This window comes from Melanerpes formicivorus, unplaced genomic scaffold, assembly GCF_026170545.1.
Source record: "Melanerpes formicivorus ecotype bairdi unplaced genomic scaffold, bMelFor1.0.p_v2 SCAF_12, whole genome shotgun sequence".
Classification (NCBI taxonomy): domain Eukaryota; kingdom Metazoa; phylum Chordata; class Aves; order Piciformes; family Picidae; genus Melanerpes; species Melanerpes formicivorus.
This window is the reverse complement of record NW_027142364.1, coordinates 10564716-10584859: the sequence shown is the minus strand read 5'-3', so window position 1 is coordinate 10584859 and position 20144 is coordinate 10564716. Positions and strand designations below refer to the sequence as shown.

The window sequence follows — 20144 nt, the reverse complement described above, 5'->3', positions numbered from 1 at the left end:
AAAGGAATCAACACCAACAACAAATCTTCTCTTTTTCTTGGTAGAGGCAGATTTGATATGTGCTGCTGATTCACCCTTATCTTTGTTAGCTCCCTGGGAGCATTTCCATCTTTGTCATTGTTTGACTGTCCCTCAGAGTCTAGAGCCCCACACCTGTTATGCAGGGACAACTGGGAATGCATGGAAAGCCATGGGAGCAGTCACCTGCTTCGCCTTGCAGGGACCTGTTTCCATTCAACCTCATTGTGAGCTCTAACTAATGCTTGAGCCTGCTTTGGGGAAAGCAGGGTGTGACGCCATCGGTGTGTCTCTGACTTACATTCACAGATGCTTCTCAGCTTGCTCACCTGTTCTGTTTTCAAGTGGACAAACTCCTCTACCTGGGCACATCTCATCTCTCGCAGGTGAGCTCTGTGCTGCCTTTCTGCGCTGATGCTGTAGCTGAGCATACTATGCAGCCTGATGCTTGCGTGGTTGCCTTCCTTCCCTTAAACTTAGTCTGGGGAGCAGCATGGGGGGGCGCAGCATGTGAGGAGTCCACCATCTTCTGCCAGGTAGAGCCCACTGCTTCTACAGTGGGGGTTGATCTCCTCAGTGAGACAGTCTTCCCCTGTCCGTGAGAACTGCCGCGAAAACCGCCGCGCTACACCACGCTGGCGTACTCGGAGCCCTTCGTGCTCCCTGTGGGAGCTTGAATAGCCCGCTCACAGACGGTGTCCCTGCCGCGGTTTGGGAGAAAAGGGGGGGAAAAAAAAACCCAAACCACAACAAAACAAGCAACTGTCCGCCGATGCTTTCTCTTCCATGCCGAACTGTAGAGGTGCCGGCTCTGGAGGCTGGCCTCGGCGGGCTTGCACACCGCTTTGCTCAGGGAGCGCTGAAATAGCTGCGTCACTAGCCACGCGCCCCTGCTTAGACTCAGGGAACTACTTTGTTGGCTAACGGCAAGAGAAGCCTCTGTGTAGGTAAGATTCCCAACTATATTAAGTTTATTCTTTGAGAAATAGGAGAATGGCATGAAGTTAAGTTTATTACAGCCCTCCTTCTGTGGGTATTGATTCTGGAAGAACCATCAACAGCTGCTTAAAGCCATACCATCTAAACACTGCTTCCCTGAAGACACACTACAAACAGAAGCTTTTCTGTGGGGAGCAGAGCTCAGGCACGTCTTTCTAGCTGGCAAGCCTCCGTTGTTATCAGCTGAGTACAAAGGTAAAGAAGCCAGGCAGGAAACCTTGTAACACAATTTAGTGGCCTCCAGTGACACACACAAGGTAAGAGAAAAAAAAAAATAAAAAGCATACAATAACTAATTAGAATAACTGTTAGAAAACACCACTATTATTGATACTTTTACCCAACCAGTATCAGTGGGAATATATATATATATATAATATATATATATATATATATAAATAGTGTTTTTTAAAGAAAATCTAGAACCTAAGTTATTTTCTTCAATCATTTGAGGGCCCTTTGTCTTAAAAGCCCTGACAGAGACTTCAAAACAGAACTCCTGGTTGACAAATAGTACCATTTTATCAGCGCTGCAAACCCCTAGAACAAAAAGAACGCCTCACTAGAAAATATCCATAAGGTAGGTAGGATTTCAAGATTTGCTATTTAAGTGGTAACTCTGGATTTTTTTTCCTATTAATACTTTAACAAAAGACAGAGGCCTATGCTCAGGATGTATTGGGGATTTTACAGGAAGGGAAATGAAATATGTGATCTATTATGTTCAAGGAACACTGACACATGAGCAAGCGAACACGGTGTCTGCAGTCTAAAAGCTACCTTGGCAGAGGGCTCAAGGCCCTGGTTCAAAGAAGCTACATAGAGACTAGATACATTTACAAAGATCATCCTGCAGAAAAATATAAAGTAGGATTTGTCCTTCATGGGTTCCAAATCCCAATCTACATCAGGGTATTTTTGACTTTGCCATTGTTCTGTAGTAATGCATCCAAGATAGGAAAATAATTTCCTTGGCTGAGATGAAACAGGGTCTCACTGTTGGAATTCACACTACAATATTTCATAGTATCATAGTATGATACTATGTTACTATGATACATGATACTATGAAATATTGTAGTGCGAATTCCAACACTACAATATTTCCTTTGGATGTAAAAAATTTGCTTCTTCATGTTAATTGGGATAAAATACTTAGATCTCTAAATGAGGTATGCTGAAGAACACAAAAGTTGTAAGTGCATAATAGTTAAGCACTACATATCTTTTCAATGACTTGGTGGACTCTGAATGTGTCTTCTGGCAGAAAGTACAGGTTGGAAATTCAGGAACATCTAATGTAGAAAGGCAACAAAACTGAATCTTCCATAACTACTTGTGAAGAACTGTTCAGGTTCAGGTTATTTCCCCATTGTTTATGGGCAGTAATAAAATCAAATTGAAGTGTTCTTCTGAATCTGTTCTCATGAGCAGCAAGTGGAAAAATACACTAAATATGCCTGAAATTAGTTGTACCTTAACAATAAACATTGATTTTTTAATTTTTTAGAGCTAACCCTCAAAATAGTGTATATTATTTGGAACTTACCATTTCATGTCAAATTGTATTAAGTTATTTGAGCTTTTAAGATTTGGTGCTAAATACACCAATATAATTGTACAGCACTGTTGCCTGCAACAGTAAATGCCAGATGGACATGTAGTGGAAAGTCACAGTGAAATCTTTTACAAATTTAAGACATTTCATTGGTATCTTGGGATACTGAAATGACAAAATCTCAAGTATCCATCTTTTTTTTCTCCCAGCATTGAATTCTGGTAGTCACACTGGAGAAAAAATGCTAATAAGATGAAGTGTTCAGAATTACAACACAGAAAAATCTGCTTTAGGGAAAAAAAAGAAAACCTGCAAATTTTAGAGTTCTTTTGCTGTGGATACTGGTACATGGTGGTCATAGGATGTTATCTGACTAATACTGCTCACGCTGAAGGGGCCAAAGTAAAGGTTAAATATTCATCAGACAGAAAGTCTCAGTACTGCCTTCTTACAGTAAAATCACCTCCTTCAATCCTCTCCTGTTGCACTTACACAGAAAAGGCTTAAAAACTTAACATGCCCATGATTTCTTCACAGGTGCTGTTACTTGTTCAAATTTTGCCCATCAGCTTAAATGGTGTTACCTGGTCACAAATATCCCTGTAATTACTTTGCAATTCAGAGCAAAGCTTTGCTTTTTTTTAAATGACAAAATAAGCTTGGGAAAATTTGTTTAAACTTCATGAAATTTGTACTCTAAGCCAATATTAGCATAGATGCAGCTTTGTTTTTCAGTACTGCTGAAATTTGTATTTCAGGTTCAATTTTTGATGCCCTAATTGTTTCAGCATCTTTGCATTTCCGTTAAAGTACTACTGTTATTGATGGTATTAAAATCTTGTATGTGCTGTGTAATGACTTTAATTTTGAATGTTTACATTGACCTAGTTTTTAAAGTCCAACTGAGATACCCTTTCAGTTATGGAATTTGAATAAATTGCATCTGTAAATGGAAATCCAAGTGGATGAAATTCCAAACTAGGTTTTATAAAGCCTTATTTACTGTGTTACAACCTGATTTACTGTTATGGGGTAAGTCACCAACTAAGACATAGCCAGATGTTGCATTTACGTGGTTCTCTCTTCATATTGAAGGCTGATGATGTAGTATTTGCTTTCTTCATTCAATCATTCTGTTGAAAGAGTGAAAGACAGGACTGACACAGACCTTACCCTCTGTACAGGTTGCCCTCAATACAAAAACAGCCAAGCTTTGCTCAATTTACTGGGAAAGCTCATCACTCCTTTTACAGACTGCTGTGCATTTTATTTTGTTTTTCAAATCTGCTGTATGTTTTTCTAAACTGTTTCTTCACCAATTCTTTGTCTCATTTGATTTAAGCTGGAAAGTTCATTAGCAGAATAGTAGAAGTTCTACTTTGGTTTCTTGTGATTTCCTCAATATAAATACTGGAATCAGCAGTATTTTCACTGCTGTCCAGTGGAACAGTTGCTTCAATGGTTAGCCTCGAGCTTAAATCCTAGATCATTGCTGTCTTCAGAGAACAGTCTTACTTGAGAGTTTAGTGCTGCAGCTATTAGTTCCTAAAGTGACCCAAATTAGTATTTTTACCATCTAATTCTCAAACTACCATAACTTGTCACACTTAAATGAAGGTACTCAAAAAAGAGTTAAAGATAGAAAAATAATGACTTGAAAATCTTTATCCTTTCGATAAAGGAGTAGGGTAAGGAGATGACCTACACCAGGGGAAAGAGGAGAGTCAAGACATAGGAAACTAAGCCTCTCCTTTTATTTTTCTGTCAGCACTTCAGGGCTCGCAAACATTCATCTACCCATTTTATAGGGCTCAGTCACTGCTTAGAGCTGTCCCATAAGCTGGCCACTTTAATGTTAACCAAATATTGAATTCCCTGCAAGTCAATAAAAACATTTATTGAGTAAAAGATCCAGTCTATAAACACACACAATTAGAGGACTCATGTTATAAAAGTGACAAAGTAGAAAGATAAACTGGCAGGTAATGGATTTGTTTGGCATTAGCTTAAAAATATAATAAACAATCCTCTGGCATGTTAGTAGCATCCATGCTTCCTAGAACAGACTTTCAGGAGTGTCAATATGTAATTTTGTATTCATTGGTATAAATCTTATCTGGCCTTAAAATAGGTAGAGAAAAGCATGTATTTACAAAGGCACACAAGGCTCCACTCTGCAGACCTGCAAAGAAGTGGTCCTTGGGTCTTATTGGCAATGACAGGCTGGCTCACCTAAACCTTGATCTGTTTATCATTCATATTGCACAACCAGATACCTCAGATTAGAACCCTACTGCTCTGTTTCAGCAGCAAGATTCTGCACCTCTGCAAGTTTAAGCTCTATACATGAAATGTAAGAAACTAATGAAAGGTCCTATCTCTGTTTAATAGGTAAGAAAGTTATATAAAATTACATAGTCCCTAAGGTCATACAATGCATAACCAACAGACCTTATATCCATTTATGTTCCATTAATCAGTTCTACATTTCAGTACGTTTTTTGCCATTTCTGGTTAAGACTATGGACTTTATTGCAGGGTGCTTCTGGAAAAGGAGGGCTGACTACTGTAGCAACATTTCACCTCAATCAAAATTTGGGAGCAGAACTAAACCTGTGTTGCTCTTACTAGGTTCTGCAGAACAGTATCTTCCTGTAATACAGCAGACCTGATGACATGCTCCTAATGAGAAAGTAAGTCTGCAACACAGCACAAAAAGGAACCAATGCTTGCCAAACATCAGGCAGTTCTTTTTTAGCCAAGGGTGAGCACAACTTCTTTCCCTATCATAACCCCCCAGAAGCAGTCCTCTGTATCAGTCTTTAGTAAAGCAAAAGTTTTTCCCTACAATTGAGAGTCTCTACAAGTGAAAACAAACCTCTGTCACTTTGGAAACCGAAAAATGAGTTTACCTTTCTCTGTTATAAAGCACCTATTTTGTACTGTGAAATTAATAATTAGCACTAAGGCCATATCTGATTATTTCAAAAAGCCACAGATATGTCAGCATAGTTATGAAAATGTAGAGAAGCCTTGTTTGAAGTTTTCTAGTCAGTAGAAAATGTCTTCTTAGGGTGCTATCTAACTGTGTGCTTTTGCTTTATCTAGTAATTTCGGATTTCTTCTCAAAGCCATAGGTATTCAGGGCAGATAATTTTAAGAAATATTTACCAAATTTACAGTGGATATGAACAACTGTAATAAAAGGGAAACATTAATTGGTATTTTTGAGTACTAGACAGGATGAACTCTGCCATAGAGAAAGCAGAAGTCAATTGAGATTTAAAATCTAAGAGGAGTTTAAATCACTTGTGATTTCTGCATAACAGCTATTAAATCTTCATTTGCAATGCAGATTTCCATACCTACTGAGAAGTTTTATAGATTCTATATGCCAGTACTAGAATCAATATAACATTCTGCAGTGCATTGATAGTGAATCACTTACTCTTCTTGCAGACATAATTCATCAGCAGGATTCTGACAGCTTTGAGCCACACAATGTATTCCATTAAAGCAGGGATTCCAATTTTTCTTCCTCAGAGCTCTCCAGATCTAGTAAGAATTGGCAAAACCCCAATAATTGCTCGTGCAACCTGTGAATATCTAACTAATGAAATTGTCTGTTCTTCGTGGCAGTGTCATTAATTAATCAATTCTTTAATTATCCATATACCTGTTGTATGTTGTATGTATGATTCCACAGAATCTTTAGCATGAATGTAATTTTCTGAGTTACATAAAGGACAAATCCTGTCTCTGTTGAAGGCAGTAACTTGTTTAAAATTTCACCAGCTAGCAGCTGAACCAGGACTTAAATCCAAATGCTACAAGCAGTATTCTGTAATATTGCTGTTTAAGCTTCATATGAGAGACTTCATAATACTTAAAATTCTGAGAAGCAACTTGTACTGTGAAAACAAGATATTTGTTCTAGCAGCCCAGCAATGAAGTTGGGAGTTTAGGCTGTTCTGTAATGCAAGTGCTGCATCTTTGCCATAGAGGTAAGACAAGTGAGGTGTTCTGCATAACTCAACTGCATTAGCACAAGAATTTCAGGTACAGAAAGAATTCTGTGCCATGTAATAGCTATTTGAAGTTTCTTTCTGGCCTCTGTGATACCAAATCTTTTTACAGCACAACTTTCACAGCACTAGGAGCCAGACTTGAGATTTCCTACTATCTAACACCAGTTAACATCCTCTCAACCACTCATGTAGTCTGCTGAAACTGAACTTTGCTTACCAGCTAACACTTAGCTTATATTCTACAGCGATTCATGTCTAGCTACACAGTCTTTGGGAAGCATTAGGCTTGAGCATTAAACTACACCCAGAAACCTTACTGGTTTCTTACATGTGTGTAAATGCACCTGACATAAGAAGAGGCAATTTTAACTACAGGGGTTCCAGGCTGTAACCAATTACTGCCTCCTTATTGTGAGTTTTACATCAGGAACGGGCATCAAGATAAATTATGCAAACCAAAATATTTTGAGGCCATATAACTAGAAGGTACTTAATTGGGTCAAGAACCACTAGGCAAATATCTGTAGTTCTAGGTAACAAAATCAGAAAGGGGTCATTGTGGCCTTAAAGAACCCTAAAGCACAAGCCTTTTCTTTTTACTTGAAAAAGAAACAGATTTCTTCATCTCATAAGCTTGTGTTATCAGTGTTTCATATGGAATTAATAAAGTATAATGTCAGAAAAATAACTATGTAATAACTACAGAAGAACTGTAGCTCTATATTCCTGGTTATAAGATTTATAATGAATCTTGAAAATTAATTTTGTAAGTTAGACACATGATTAAAATAGCTCCAGCTTTATAATCTTGATGAGATAATTAAAGTAATTAGAAATTACACCTACTTGAACATTCACTTAGTAAAAGCATCTTTAATCACAATCAAAACCTTTTCTTCCCTGAAGAAAGAATCTAGTTTCCATATTACAGGTTTTTGGTAGCTTCCCATTCATTTTCTTCAGACAGTGATTAGAATAAACCTTGTCAGTGGTTGTAGAGAACACATTAAGAATGATTTTACATAGATCAGAAAGAAATCAATATCCCATTCCTGGCACTCAAAACTCTTTTCAGCTGACCTTTTATTCCCCAAGTCTGCTTTCCCTCATTTCTCAGAAAAGCTTTCTTTCCAGAAGCATCTGCCTCAAACATAACATTTGCTTGTATACTTAGAATAAAGTTATGGGTTTTATAAAACTACAGCTAGTTTAGCAGAGCTTGTTTGGTCTGGTCAAAGACTGACAATACTGGTGCAAATTAATATCCTGAATACTTGTTTCTCAAGTATCTTTTCCCTTTCTCACCAATGTAGAAAGGACATTTAGGGAATGCTGTTTAAGGTTCTCATCTTTGGCAAGTCTTAGAAAAATTCCAGAAAGAATGGAACAAGTAAGATGGATTGGATGCAAGAGGAGACCAGATACAGTTTTCAGGAGGAAAAAGGCTAATCTTCCATGTTCTACTCAAGTTCAGAGACATTCCATTTCCCTATGTTCATTTTTATCTTTCTTTAAGATGTCAGCCTCTTTATTTAATTATTAATTATTCTTTTCTTTATTTCTGGTTGAGAAAGAGTTTGCTAATATCTATACTGCACTTGCATATAGTGGTGACAGCCAAATCACAGCTTATTTATAATGAGTACAAACTTCCTGGCCCAGCATTTAATGTGCATTTAAGACAAGAAAATGTACAAGGGATTGTACTGTTACTCAGCTTGGAAGCACTGAACCTAGCTCTGCCACATCCAAAATTCAAAATCATCTCTTTTAACAGGCTTAGGAGTTGGCCAGCATTTCAGTGAGTAAAAGCCAAAGTACAAAGAAGGGAGGACCCACCCGTGAAGCCACTTCAGTATCAGTTTGCCTTCTTGCCACAGATAGCCATTGGACTGCAAAGCTGATTTGATTTTGACAGAAGTTCAAGTGAAACTGGCAATTTTGTTACCCCCTATGACAGGCTTTCTGATTAGAGTGCTGCACTTAGATCCCATCCCACAAATCCCAGTGTTGAAAGTCATCATTAAGCCATGCTAGAGTCAAACTCAGAATCCTCTCTTGTTTATGTCAATATATACTAAGTCTCCAGCAAAAGGTTTCCAAGAATTGGGACAGGCCCTGAAACAGAATAAGCAGGCTGTAATTCAGTCAAGGAACCATCTCTTGCTTTTCATGAAATTGCCAAGACAAAGGGAAACCTGCATTAGATTTCATGCAGGGGAGAATAATTTCTGTATGATCACGCTGAGAAAACTGTTTACAAGTGCAAAATCCTTAAATAATTCAGACTTCAAATTAAATTCTTACAACGTTATGCAAACTCTGACAGGAATTTTCAAATTATCAAAATATATTTTGTCACCTATTGCTACCCTCATTCTGGAGGCCTTGGTGAGGATCAAGGAAGTGACCTATTTTGCCCTGAACTGGTACCTTGAACACTAAACTACAAATACCTCAGAACTACAGAATCATTACATGCTAACCACTCTTATAAAACTGAGATCCCATTGAAGGGCCTGGTTATCTGGTGGATCTCTGAAATGATTTGTAAAGCTGAAGGAAATACTGTTTTACTAGTAACATCAGATGCCTAAGGCCCAGATCAAGGCCTGTGAGTATTTCTAAGTATTTTTCTTCAAACAAGACCCTAGGTGTGTCCTTTTTAGGCACATTACTATGAAAATTTAAAGCCTAATGAATGTGTTTTACATTACATAGAACTTCTAATAAAAAGCTGAAATACTCACTGAGGTTGTACACCAATGGCTTTGCAGTCTGAAGTGATTCAGAAGCTCAAATCCCATAATGGATATGAAGTCAGACTCCTACTCCTGATAGTTTCTGTCCGAGTTTAAAATAATCATGCCATATGTTAGCACAGTAAATGACACATTCTTTAACTCAGGCAACTGTTTTAAAACAGATTAAATACAGCTATACATAGATTCACTAAAACCAGTTCAGTCCCTACTCCCCCCTTTTTTCTTAAATACTAGATAACCCTTTCTGAGAAAAACCTTGACAAAACAAGGCATTGACTTGCAGCGAGCTTGTTCTAAAATACAGTTGCTTTAGTGTTTAAATAGCAATGAACTTTCAAGATGGATCTGTCAATCTTCAAATAAATCAAAAGTGTTCCCTTCTTCCTAATCTTAAGAATCACTTCATTCATCAGCAGAATAGGAGGAAATCTCAACTTAGGGAAAGGTAGCAAGAGGGTAGATTACATCAAACTTCTTTTCTGTTACTAGGACCGCTGCCTATAGCCTTCTCCTCTCCCTTCCATGGCTTTGTGGAAACTTCAGATGTAATGTATAGACTTCTAGTTCTTCACATAGCATCACTTCTTTTCTCCCAGCATAATGGCCTTTAGAAATACAAAATCAAATGTATTTAGTATTTTGCACAGAATACATTGCTTTTTGTTCCCTGAAGTCTATGCTACCATGCACATAAGGCATGGTAGGTTCAACAATAGATAAGAAATACCATCAAATTATGAAATAACGGATCATGGCATCCACAGTGTTTGATACTATTCAGCATTCAGTAGGTAGTGAAGCAGTAAAGCATTTCCTCACAGCAATGTGAAACACTTACTTAATGCAGAAGTGACTATTATTTCCTTCCAGATGGAGAAAGAAAGTTAGGATGATTAAGAGCTGCTGTTGCTTTGACTTATTTGTGGGTTTGAGAGTTCAGATTGTATTGAGACCAGGATTTCCAGGCTGTCTTTCTCATCATGAAGAACAGCAAAAAGATGCTGCCGTACTGCATAGTGAAAAGGGTATGGAGCTTTCAGTGGATTTCAGCCAATGTCCTCTGGAAGAAATAAAACCTTAAAGTAGTAATTTTAACCTAACCAGTAACAAGAATGATTTTTAATTTCTTTTTTTTTTTTTTTTTTTTTTTTTTTTTTTATATTACTAAACTCCTTAAAGGCTTTAGGTAGGTTGTACAGGTTTCTGAAGTGCATTTATTAAACATGTGAGTAAATAAGCTAAACCACATTTGAATGTACTCCAGTATATCGTACAAACAAGAGCACTTAATTTTTTTCATTTAATGTTGTGTGGTTTTTTCCTACCTTTCTTGTACCCAGCTGGTATCTATAAATCATTATCTATTATTCTACTGCTGTGGAGACCAGTGAGAAACATAGTCTACACACTTAATTCATGGTCTTACAAACTGCTGGGCATGCTAGATCTAATAAGCCAGGCCTATAGTTCACTGATTTGGCTAGAGTTACACGTGCATATGGATAGTGTGCTGAACTGAAATTGCATTACTAAGTAATCTACATATAAACATATCTTTTTAAAAAGCAGTACAAAATGTTGACCACTGCTACTCTTCATTCTTGAAGGAGCCACTGAACATTTTCAATTATATCAGTTGGGTGATTTTAATATCAGTGTTAAGGGTGTTAATATCAAATGGTGTAGTTTTGCTGCTGTGAGCAGTGTGATCATTTAAATGAATGCCAGGGAGATCTTTACTCCCTCTGCACCAAAGTGCATAGCAATCATATCCAGAGCTGTGCATCTTTTATATGTTCTAGTTTATGGGTATTCTGCCTGGAAAATTAATTGGTGTTGGTTTCAGCTGTGCACTTCCTTATTTCGGGCAAGGTCTAATTTTTCTGTGAGTATGACCAGTAAAGTAATGTTAGCCACTATATTCAGAATACACAAACAGTGATCTAAAACTGAGATTGGAAGGAAATGGGTTGAAGGTGGAGGTGAGAGAGGGAAAGGTCTCCCATTTCTATCAACATATTACACTTTGAAATGTTTGTGATTAGGAGGGTTGGAAAAATCAGTCTGAAGCGGATATGAGGAGCTTGGGGGCCAGACATAAGGCTGTGAGCTATATGAAATGAAGGTCAAGCTATGTTTTGGTTTTTGAATTATTTGAGTAACTAGAGCATGTGTAAATGACTGCCCAATGTGTCAGAAAGGGGTGTGGGGTCTAGCAAGGAAGAGATTTTCTACCTTTATTATAATGTCTTCATTTAACTTTAAAAACCTCAGTTCTTTAATCATAAATGTGCATTAATATAATCTTAATATACTGCAAATGATGGTTACATCCCTTTGAAAAATGTAGTTTGTATTGATAAGTCCTAGAAAATTGTACAATGGCTATCACATGACACCTTTTATTTGATACTACTGGACATAGAAGAAATATTTATGAAATTTTGAGTTATTCTGATGATACTATAGAATTTCGGTGTTGTACTATGCTGTACCAGCAGGAGTTAAAATTTTTGCCATGTACATATGCACAAAACTTTAACATGCAGGGTTTTGTAGTCAGGTTTTTTCCCCCTGAATGTAATGAATCATTTCAGCTTAATGTTTAATAAAAGGAAAAAAGTGCTTCACAGACATTTGTTGTATGCCTTTGGTATGAGCGAAGGAATTCAGTAATGCATAAGGGAATTTCCTTTCATAATGTCACTGTATTAGCTAATTTGCTCAAATGTGAGAATTAATGGCAATTCAGCTGCCCAGTCTTAATGGCCTAATCATTAATTTGTATGGGAGTTACTCTAATAATAATTAGAGAGAATCCATTTGTTATTAATATGGGGGCAGCAAGCATGTCTTTAAAATAATAATGCAATTAACACGCGTTAAGCGGAAATTTCATAGTTAACCACAGCATGAGAGCTGTTGCTGTAATTTAGAAATAGCATTTCATAGCATCAGGTAACAGGTCCCTAACAGCTCCTGCCTGGTCAGCCTGGCCTCTGTAGAGCATTGCCTGTAAGGTTGTTGCCCTGGTGGAGGATGACCATGTGTTCAGTAAAGTTGTGGCCCTGTGTAACCCACTGACTTCATTTGTAGCCTCAGAGTGGTTCATAATGAGCGTCTCTGCAATCTGACAGTGTTTACTCATGGTTCTGAAAGCTCACGTGATATGACCTGTATATGGATGAACAACCTGAAATCCTCTCTGTTTTAAAGTCAGACCAATGAGTATTAGAAGTCAGAAAACAAGTGTGCTCAGCTGATGGCAGGAAGGAGGAACCAGCACTGGTCAGCCTTTGTGGCAGCTTTCTGCAAGTTGCTGCAGTGTCTCTTGAGAGGCTTTGAAAAGGTGCCAGAAGCAGATGTGGATCCTTTAGAAAGAAGTGACTGGCAGTGGCAAGGAAGGGCATGACAGATAATTAACTCAACTGCAAGTAAGAATGAAATGACCTGTTGCTGCTTTTATTGTTGCTTTAATTGGCTGAACACATCACATTCGCCTGTGACCTGATGTGTGCTGAATGTCAGTATCTTTGGTCAGGACACCTGTAGGCAAAAGAGGTCACAGCTACATGCTCTGCTGATGGGTACATGCTTTGTGTCAACTTGGAAGAGAAAGGTTACCGCGTGAGTGTGGTTTAAAGTGTCCCCCAATGACAAGTTCACCTGAATCTTGAGAGTTATTGCTACTGCATTTGTCTAAAGCCCCTCTGCCCTTTCCCAATTCTAAGAGGGGAAGCAGACCATCGTGTTAGCATAGGACACCAACTGGTGGTGCAGTTGCTTGTCTTACGTGAATTAAACAAATCTCTGAACCTGGGTGATTTTTCTGGGGAAGGTGACATTTCTTATTTTGCAAAGGAGTGCTGGACATTAGGAGAGTACACTAATACTCATAAATAATTGATAGAATTGACCTATGGCAAGACCATTTTTAATAAAGACTGTTAGAATTCAGGCTAGTGGTGTCCCTGAACAGTGAATGAAATACGTGAACTCTTGTTGTTTTCAGCATCCATATTGAAAAAATATTAGCTAGAGGGCTAAAATTGGGGGAAGCTAGTGTCTGAATTAAAGAAAAATGTGCTGTCTTGAGTCAAGCTGCAATTTTTGCTACCAGGTCTTGACTTTCTGTAATAGAGATACATATTCAGCCTTGCTGCTTCCACTTTCTCAAATGCCTGCCGTGAAACCTGTGGCTTTCTTGCAGTGCTGCTGCTCACAAGTTTCCCCTCATAGCAGCCGTGTCTATGGACACTTTGATTCTGGCAGGTCCTTTTCCTTTGGACTGTGCTGCATTATCCACAAATTGGATTATAAAACCTGCAGTTCCTGGTGCCTGCCACCAACGAGAGACCTAGGGACTGTCGCCAAATTCCTACTCCGTCCTCGTGAGTACAACCTGGTGCTCTCGTTTGCTTTCCCTAAGGTTCCTGACTTGCCTCTGACTATATGTGGGTGAAGCTATTTTGTGGCTTAGCCTTTTCTATTTTCTGAGTTCTCTAAAGTTGCTCATGAGCATCCTGGTAGAATTTGTGACCAAGTAGAACCTGTAAATAATCAGATAAGTTTTATACCTAATTTTGGGGCAGGGTTTTCAGGAAAAATAAAGATAACTCTATTTTTATAATTCCTGCCTCATTAATTCAATCCCTGTCAAATCATTCATATTTTTATTAGTTTTATTTATTTTTTCTTCTTTTTTTACTTTTTTCTTTTTTTCCCCTCTTTTATTTTTTATTTTTTCCCTCTCTTTTATTTTTTTATTTTCTTTTTTTTTTCTCTTTATTTTTTTTTCTCTTTTCTTTTTTTTCTGCTTTTTTATTTTTCTTGAATTTATTTTTTTTTCATTTTTTTTCTTTTTTTCTTTTCTTTCCAGGGAAAGCCAGGCTAAAAGTCATAGCCTTAGTACATTAAAATTATTCAGCCTTTCCTATGGATATAGAAAAACAGAGAAGGAAAGGCACACAGAATGAAAAAATAGGCAAAGGGGATGTTAACCACACTTTCCAAGGCCAGCAGAAACTACATTTATTAAAAGATTTCAGCTTTGTTAGTAAGGCTGGCTTAAAAGATGGCTGCCAGTGTTTTGAAGGTAGCAAGTCAAATTTGAAAAGCCTTATCAACATGCTTTGTGCTGAACAGCATGTTGAACTCCAAGTGCTTTACCAAACTCTACATTGCATGAATGCAAAAGAATTTATTGCTGAACTACTGAAATAAACTGAATAGTAAGAGTCAAGAGGAGAGGTGGTCCACAGGTGGTCTGAAATGTTTCTACATCTGTCTCACTATTTGGGTAGTGCAAAACTTCAAAAATCCTACCTGAGCATTCATTTTTCGCATTCAAGAGATAGGTGGTGGCATTCAAGTACCTTGTTGTTGACCTAAGAACAGTGTGGCTTTACTACTGCCTTATGTTCTTTGAGGATAAAGTAGAGAGGAGACTTTTCTACCAGGACTACCTCATTTCTGGAGAAAAGCATTTGAGAGAAAAGGCTCATCTACATCAATCCCACGTGTGTTCTATTAGGCTGTGTAGAGATACTGTATTCTGCTTATCTGAATGAAATAGGAGCATTGTTGTTGCTGTTGTATTTATCATACTTCTCTACCATGCTCCTTGAATGCAGTAGTGAAAATAATTTTGGTTCCTAACTTATTAGTATTTGCAGCAGCAGAAGGAAGTACATCTTGGAAGTGCATAGTGTTCCTGGCAGATTTTTAGATAAAATTGTTGTGAGGTTAAGAACGTACCATTCTATAGTAACCACCCATAACTCCTCCTCAAGCCATCTGTCAACTAATTTGCATCTAGATCCTGAAGTACTTACTGGAGATTAGGGAAAATTGAAAAGTGTTAGATGAGCTGTTGAATATTGTGTGTAATGTCTGAGGTCAGGGACAAGGTGACTTTCCAGGCTGTCCTCTGTATCTCCCTTCTGTAGAAATCCATATCCTTAAAGTGAAGCTTTGGTGTATTTGTGCCAATCTCTTAAGAAACCTGTTTGTGAATCTCAGTATTCACTGTTGGACATAGTGTAAACCAGCTGTAGCCAGTTTATGGATGTTAACTGCAGGACACTGTTACTCTAATAGTTTTGGTGATGCAGCCCAAGCCGTTTAGGACTGATGTAAAGGACTAGCATCCTTTAATCTCCATGTTGGGACTGAATATGCAGAGATGGTATTTAAGCAAAGTCATGTGAGAGGAAAAAAAAATTAAAATCTTGTAGCATTTGACACTCACAACTTTTTATGGTAGTATATTTCAGTGAAGCTGTAGACAAGTGTCAAAAAGTGGTTCCTGAATTTTTAAACCTTTTATGATAACAGGAAAAATAAAAGGTTTGCAGTAAAACTATGAAAAACTAGTTGTGCCTCATTAAAGCTGTTTATGGTGATGCATTCTCATATCCTCTTCACTCCAGATGAAATGTTCCTAGTCTATGATCTAGCCTTATGCAGAAACTGATACATATCTTTCTTCCTTGTTGCATTTCCTGTACTGACTTAGTTCTGTTATACCCATTTTGAACAAAGGAGAACTGAGAAGGCTGAAGATAAGATTTGCTCAATGAATGTGTGTAGAAAACATTAATGTGTCATTTTATTCTCCATTGTTCTCTATTTCTCACAGGAGTCTTCAGATCACTTCTGAATACTTTGAATAGTGGATACTTTGTATAGTGGATATTCCAAACCACAGGTTCATCTGGGATCATACTAGTAAACTTCTTTTAGAATGAAAAATTGGTTTCCTTCCTGCTTTATTGCATATCTTTTACTTGGTTATTAATGCTTAGAGGCTTTTGTTTTTTGTCTGCAACAGCTGTACTTCTTTAACAGATTTAGAGATATCTTGACATGCCTCTTTGAAAATCTAAGTTTGCTTTTACATTTGTCCACATGGTATCCAACTCCTTCTTTTGGTAGAATGCCTCTTTTCTCCAAAGTTGATTCAGCCAAGGTATCAGCTACAATTCAGAATTGCCATACAAAGATTCATAGAGTGTTATGTCAGCATTGAGAGTAGATGAAGGAGTGGGGAGTGTCACCCTTAGAACTACATGAGTATCTGATTGTACAAAAGCTGTTAGAACTCTTGCCTTTTACCCTGTGCTGTTACGATGTGTAGCTTTGGTTCTGCTAGCACCTTCACTTGAGACATCCTGCTAGTTGTATCACAGGCTGTTTCCTTCCATCTGTGAGACAGCTGAGCACTCTAGGGAGGGCTTTTTTTCTGGGTTTCCCAGGTTGTTGTCATCTGCTGATTGTAAAGTTCCCAAGTTAACCTCCAAAGAGTTGTTGAAAAACACTGCTTTCATAGTGCTATGTTGTATGCAAGAGGCTCTTTTGAAAATGGTAGTGGCTTAGATTCTTATAGTATCTTATAGTATCATTCAGGGTTGGAAGGGACCACAAGGGTCATCTAGTTCCAACCCCCCTGCCATGGGCAGGGACACCCCACACTACATCAGGCTGGCCAGAGCCTTGTCCAGCCTGGTCTTAAACACCTCCAGGGACGGGGCCTCGACCACCTCCCTGGACAACCCATTCCAGGGCTTCACCACTCTCATGGTGAAGAACCTCCTCCTCACATCTAGCCTGAATCTCCCCACCTCCAGCTTCAGTCCATTCCCCCTAGTCCTATCACTACCTGATATATCACCGTGTGGATTTTTATTTTCAATTCACCAGTTTCTGATGGACTGAAACCAGAAACTGGTTACTGGCTTTGTAGTTTATGTAGTTCCTTACCAGATTTGTTATGCAGGTCATGTCTTTCTGATTATGACATAGTGAGCTCTTTCCCAGGAGACTCCAGAGGCTGACTCTACATCCTTGTCTGCTTCAGGTTGGTTAAGTCTGTTTTCTGGTCAAATTGTCACTAGTGTTTATCTTAAGTCCCAAAACATCTTCATATCTTGAGTCTGATCCTTCTACCCTAAGACACAGTGACCAGAAGACTGAGCTTGCCTACTTGCTGTACTCACCAAATAATCTGTCACACAACCAGCCAGAGCTCTAATCACTTCCTTCCCTCATCTCATGAGAAGGTATTGCACTGTGATTATCACCTTGTCATATAAAGAAGAACTAGCTTCATCAAATACAAAACAGATGCATTTCAGTCTTTAAGGTCTTCTGGAGTCTCGGCAAATGGTCACATCTGCCCAATGTCACAAGAAAGAGAAGTATATTATTATTTTAAAGACAGACCTTTAATTGAGAAGTAAGTTGTTATACCTTCTGGCTAGGGAGGATTTCTTGTGTGTGGTTTGCAATGAATATTGATATTGGCAGATGTTTATCTGCAGGAGAATTGATGAAACATCTTTCTAGAAGAAAAAGTGATTTGCTTACATGTAAGACCAGCGTGTTCATTTGCCCTTGCAGGCAAATAAGGACCCAAGCTCTTTGATATAGAGCTATTTTTGTCTTCCTCTGAACACTGCTTATCGTGCATTATGCATGTTAAAAAAAAATACTGTCAGCAGACACAGCCAGCCATTAACCTTAAGTACTTTCTATTTAAAGATAGCACCTGTAGTCAGTTCATTGAATTGTGTGGGACAGAGGCCTTAGGTCACTTGCTGATGATGTCAGAGACCTGATCCTGAAATGGCATGTCAGCTTTTTACATCCTGCTTTGTTAGGAATACTACAGTGCTGTACATCTGCAATCTGCATTCATCAGGGTCTCCTTATTCTTGCTGCTGCAGTGAGTTTTTGTGGTACCACCTTTGTGTATAAGGAGGATAAGAGGGGACTTGTGTATAGAGCAGTCAATGAAGTAGTGGTGGGGATAGATTTGCATCCCTCAGGTGAGTGCCTTTGGCAGAGGGGGCAGTGTTCCCAGTTGATAGCATAGAAACACAGAATCTTAGAATGTTAGGGGCTGTAAGGGACCTCTAGAGATCATCTAGTCCAATCCCCTGCCAGAGCAGGATCATCTAGGGCAGGCCATACAGGAATGCATTCAGCTGAGTTTTGAAAGTCTCCCAAAAGGAAGACGACTCCTCAACGTCTCTGGTCAGCCTGTTCTAGTGCTCTGTCACATTTACAGTTTAGCCTCATGCTGAGGTGGAACTTCCTGTGTTCTAGCTTATACCTGTTGTTCCTTCTCCTATTACTGGGCACCACCAGAAAGAGACTGTTGTCTTCATCTTGACACCTACCCCTCAGATATTTATTGGCATTAGTAAGATCCCCTCTGAGCCTTCTCAAGACTAAGCAGCCCCAGTTTGCTTGTTCTTTCTTCATAGCAGAGATGTTCAAGTCCCTTAATCATACTTGTGGCTCTCTGTTGGACTCTGTCCAGGCCTTCTGTCTTGCTTTGTAAGGCTAACTGGCTAAAGCAGCTGGGTGAGTATTTTTAAGGTACAAAAGTTTAAGTCACTTCTATTTAGAAAGGCTTGTTTAGAATCTGGTATCCTAACTACTGACTCAGTGTGAGAGAAGATGGTGGTACAGAGAGGAAGAGGTGAGCAGTTGGAGAACTTGCTCTGCCCAAGTATTTGTTTTCCAGGTTTTTAAAATACTGTTAGTTCCAATTAAAGTGATCTATTCCAATTCTTTCTCCTGCATTCTCTCTTACCTTGTGTTAACTACATTCATGGTGTAGACTGACAAGATGTTTTAACAGTCCTGGCAGAATTGTGGTTGACTGATGTAAACATTTCCTGCCAGCATATGTTGAATAGCTTACATTTGTCAAAGTCAATCCATCCTGGTCTCTTCCTGTCTGGATCAGTACCAGAGCAGAGTCTGTGCTTGCAGGGATGAACAACTAGACGGTTTGTGGGAACTCTTATGATTCACTGAACTGTATTTCCAGTGTCTTTGAAAGTACATTCTTGTAAATTCAGAGGAAAAAAAAATCCTCTTGTTGTGATTTAGAGCTGTTCAGTATAATTCTGGTATTTTAAATTTTCATTTGGTAGAGATTTTGGCACATGAGCAGTATCTGCAGCTCTCCACCTTGCACCAACTGGGAGGTTGACCCAGTGATTAACAGACATCTGCTGAAGTATTTTTCTCCAAAATGATTGTGTAAAAAATTTCAGGGAGCCATGAAACAGCTTTGTCTTTACAGGTAATGTAGCTAAGCACATGAAGCATGAACAGGCCTTTAATGTGTTTGAGAATGTCCATTTTGGTAAACTCATGGCATTAGATTTTTAGCCAGTATAATAGCTGGTGGTCCTGTGGTCCTCTGCCTCGTGACAGCATATGAAATACTTGGAGCTTTCTGAGGTCCTCAGCTTTTCTGTAGGCTGTACCTAGCCTGTACTCTGACAAGAATTTAGCAGAATAAATATGATGTAAAAACAAATTTTCTGTCAAAATGATTTTTTGTAGTGCTATTTGTAGTGTCATTGTTATGCAAGTGGAAACAGGCTCCTTTGTCACTGTTTAGCAATTGCCACATTTTTGCTATCAACCTGGTTAGATGCTGCAGTATCTGCTTATGACTTAGCAAGGAAGTTTCTTTGGAAAATGATATTCCAAATACTAATGCTTTACTGTTCTGCCTTCCCAGTTTGTTAAAATCTTAACTGGAAAATTCTTCACTACTGGATAGAGGTGTGGCCAGCATTTACAGGTGTTGTATTATCTGTTTCCAGCATCTCAAATTCATCTTGTGATTTGCAGAAACGTGGAACTCCAGCACACAGACCACTTTACTACTTGCTTTCTCCTAGTTCTGCTTTCAGAGCAATTGAAACCGCACTGCCATCAGGCCTGCCAAAAGTAGACTTGTCCTCTGAT

The 20144-nt window shown here is 38.5% G+C and overlaps 1 long non-coding RNA gene across 1 annotated transcript in view; it reads left to right on the top strand.

The window, feature by feature from the left end:
* Window positions 1-739: 739 nt before the first annotated feature.
* Window positions 740-20144, top strand: part of LOC137444698 (uncharacterized) — a 204009-nt gene continuing 184604 nt past the window's right edge. Inside the window, exon 1 of the long non-coding RNA XR_010988215.1 lies at window positions 740-965. This is a non-coding gene — a long non-coding RNA (uncharacterized lncRNA). The remainder of the gene's footprint in view (window positions 966-20144) is intronic.